Below are 4,432 nucleotides of genomic sequence, written 5' to 3'. Positions count from 1 at the left end.
ACACACACACACACACACACACACACACACACACACACACACATTTACACATATACAAACACACACACACACACACACACACATATATACACACACATTTACACATATATACACATATGCATACATATACTCACTCACACAATATACACATACCCATATACAGTACACATGCACACTCACGCAGACTCATGCGTGACCTCATTCATCAAGCCTCCGTCTCACGGGTACATATATATGGCCTACTGTGTAGTTTGTCAGGTATTCTCGTGATAGTCTGAGCTACTGTAGCTTACCTCAACTGATGACTGAATGGAAGAGGCAGAAGAAATACACGATTGAAGGTATTACTGTCCCCGTGGTTTTATGCACCCCGAATAATTTAGCTAAATTTGATCATTTTTTGAATAATTTCTGATTATTTTCCTTTATCATTCTTTGTTAAAATTAACAGAATCGTGTAATTTCACATTTTTGGCCCCAGTTTGCATAATTTCAGAATTTTTTTGGGCATAAAACCGCGGGGACAGATGTATTACAAACTACAGGGAACACAATGACGTCATGGTTGAGCAGAATACATGATCGATGATTGAACGAATTATAATTATACCATCATCAGAACGTACAACTTAATGGAATAGATGGAAAACATGGTTTAATGGAAAAGACAAATCAGAATACGTGAATTACGTGATTGAAGGATTTGGACAGAAAATTATATGATTTTATAGAAAAGACACAACACTAATGAAAAAGACAGAATACATTATGGAAGGAATTAGACAGACATGATTAAATGGAATGGACAGAATATTATATGCACATGATTTAATTAAATAGACGGAGTACATGATTAAAGGAGAGAAACAGAAAACGTGGAATAGACACACCACATGATTTAATGAAAAGGAAAGAAAACATGATTCAGCGTAAAAAGACAGAACACATAATTTAATGAAATAGACGGGGTACGTGATTGATTGAAGTTGAAAGAGTTCGACAGAACACGTGACTTAATTGACTTGACAAAACGCATGATTTAATGAAAAAGATAGAAAACATGATTGAAGAAATGAGGCAGAACACATGATTGATCAAAGGAGTTAGAACCTCCACTTACTACATGACATGGCACTTTGAGATTTGCTGTGGCCGTAGCTATTACACATTGATCAAATAAAAACGTCTAAGAAAGGTACAATGTATCTGGCTGAATGTCTCTGGCACATTACAACTGACTAAAATCTCGAGGAATCTCTCCCTATTCCTCCTGCTTTCGCTCCTCTCTTTTTCTTCTTCTTCTTCTTCTTCTCCTTCTCCTCCTCCTCCTCCTCCTCCTCCTCCTCTTCTTCTTTTTCTTCTTCTTCTTCTTCTTCCTCTTCCTCTTCTTCTTCTTCTTCTTCTTCTTCTTCTTCTTCTTCTTCTTCTTCTTCTTCTTCTTCTTCTTCTTCTTCTTCTTCTTCTTCTTCAAATCCTCCTCCTCCTCCTCCTCCTCCTCCTCCTCCTCCTCCTCCTCCTCCTCCTCCTCATTCTTCTTCTAATGTCAGGTCTTATGCTACAGACATCGGCAGTCTTGATTCACCCCTCACTTCTCTGTTCAGATGATCTCAAAAAGCTTCTATCATCATCCTTGTCTTCTCCCGTCACACACACACCTTATCAAGTTTCCTAAAGTAATCATTTATTCTTAGTCTGCCTCTGCCTTATTTGCCTTCTGTTTTTACAGTGAGAGCAAGACGTTCCTGGGGTATCTCTTTAATCAGAAAATCTCCTCGTGGATAAGTTTTAATTATCCAGTGAATACATATATAATAAGAATAATTTTACGTACATATTTCGTGGATCTTAGTGATAGGTAGGTGTACGTGTATACATAAAATATCGGTTGCAAAAGAAAGGCTAAAAAATATGTTTACAGGAAATGTATACGTGTACATTTAAAAATGTGTAACCTGAAATATGAGTATGCTACTTCACTATGAATTAAATGTAATACTGAAGTGTTCTATAGAGCGATAGTCTTTGCAGAGGTGAGGCTATGCAACCTGTGTACAGCTAAACAAAATCATCAAAGCACAGCGCACGCCAAATACTTGAGTATAAATGCAGGTTTTATGATTGTGTATGTAGAACTACATGTAATTACGTGACAAGCTTACCGTAAATATATTATTTGCAGTCTACAAAAAGACTGGTTTCTGGCGGGTGTCGGTGGGGGGGGGGGGGGTTTCGGGGGGTTCCCCTTTGCAATGTGGGAGGTGGGGTCCCAGGGGGGGATCCCCTTTGCTTAGTGAGGGGGGGGGGGAGTGTTAATGTGAGGGGAAAAGGGGATGGGGGAAGTTTCAATGTTCTATTTATACATGTCATATATTATAAGAAGAATTTTAAACTCCCTGGGCGAATGATCTGTTCATAATGAGTCATATCATTACACTCATTATAAAGTAATTGCCTAAGTTATTTTTGGCCGGTTTGGAGTTTTTGGTACTGAAATGAAGGGCAGAGCCAGTTTGACAATATAGTTTACTTGGACAAAAAAATTATCCAAATATAAAATTGAGCGCACCAAAATTCAAGCTTTTCATAGAGTCAATTATTCGAAAGAAACAGGTTGTTTTGTTGGGGGTTTTTTCTCATCATCCCAAAACAGCTAAAAATAACTTAAGCATTTATCTCATGAGCGTGACGATATGACTGTCTCATCGTGTCACTGTCCTGTGTGTAACTTTCCTCCCAGCTGTATGATGTCTCTGTCTACGTTTCACAGTCACTCTTCTTCCATGGGTGGTTGGCGGATGCTCTGGTGTCGTTTGCTCCTTCTTTCCTATCAAACATCTACCATCCTGATCTCTCCTCCTTTTGTGGGTTTGTTACTCTCTTGTAACACCTCTAATCTTCGGAACTTATATGACCTTATTGTGTTGCAAGTGCCGTAAAACTCTTACTAAAACAAAACTCTTCTTCCTCCGCACTCAGGCGACACATCAGCTTCATTCCTCTGTAGACTGTTTTTCGCTCTTCATTAGGGCGTAACAGCGCCATGTCCCATGGTACGAACATCCACAGCAAAGCTTCTACCAAGAGTAGAGCGAAAGATCACGGTGGCGATGACAGTGTCAGTTTAGGAATTCTAGTCTATGATTTGGACATGTATCTCACAGTCGTTTTGAGGCTTGAATCTCATTGGTAGGGAAATTCTCAAGGTTTCCAAAGTTTCCACATCCCATCATAGCATGCAGACACGATGATCGTATAAGGTATGATTCATCACAACAATGCAATTGTGAGAAAGGTTTAAAAAATGAAAAGGGGGGAGGGGTATTATCGATGTTACGTCTTAGCCAGAGAGTCTGAAGATTTCTTCCAAACTTTCCGCAGTTTTTGTAAGTTGGCAGCACACAGCTCGTTGTCCGGTTCAAGGCTCAAAGCTTTCAGGTAGTAACGTTCTGCCTCTTCGAAGTTTTGCTGGAAAGGAAGGGATTGGGGGAGGGGAACAGAGTTAGTTTTAGTAAGAGTTTTACAGCACTTGCAACACAATATATAAGGACATAAAAGTGCGAGTATTAGAGGTGTTACAAGACAGTAACAAACACAGAAAAGAAGTAGGAGAGATCAGGACGATAGATGTTTCACAGGAAAGAAGGAGCAAAGCAAACTACAGCACCCGCCAATCACCTGAACAGAGCTAGGTGGGCAAGGAAATTTTGAAAGTACCAAAATAACACTGTAGTTCATAATAGTAATAGTCCAATGTCCCCATTTAGCCCCATAATGTTTGAAAAACCTCTAAAGACAGAAATGGATTGGGATAGACAAAACCAACAAGCAAACAGAAAAGAATGAAGATGAAGAGAGTCTGGAGCAGAGGAAAATGAAAGCTATGACATGACAAATGAATAGCCTAGGGGGGGGGTGAATAAGGGTAGGGGTTGTTTGTCAGTCGATTAGATATAGATCAGTAGAGTAGATCTAAGTTATAAAAAATCCCACAGCCTGTTCAGACAAGAGATCCGTTCGAAAGAACTAGATCCAGCAACTGCCCGGACCACAAGTAACTGACTCAGCATTCCAGCACTACGTCCAGTACAGGTAGGCCCCTACATTGCCCACTCCACCCAAGGTCAAAGTTGATAATATCGGAACATGAAATCGTAAAGCTTGCAATACATTGAGCTCATTGTCAAAGTTTCGACCGAAACAATCAACACTACACTACAAAGCAATGTAGACGTAACCGTAACCCTATCCGTTCGTCGTGTTTTACTATCCATACGACGTGGGGAACTCTGTGTCACCACTTTCCAAAGCGGAAATTTACCCGTTAATCCGATCTGTACGCTTTGCATAGCAGTCTGTCAAAATGATTTTTTTTAGAAATACTGAAAGTTTCAAAGACATCTTCGCACTATGCGTATTCTAAAAATGTGAAGAG

The sequence above is a fragment of the Aplysia californica genome, unplaced genomic scaffold, assembly GCF_000002075.1.
Source record: "Aplysia californica isolate F4 #8 unplaced genomic scaffold, AplCal3.0 scaffold00645, whole genome shotgun sequence".
NCBI classification, from domain to species: Eukaryota; Metazoa; Mollusca; class Gastropoda; order Aplysiida; family Aplysiidae; genus Aplysia; species Aplysia californica.
The sequence above is the reverse complement of the archived record's forward strand: the minus strand, read 5'-3'. Positions refer to the sequence as shown.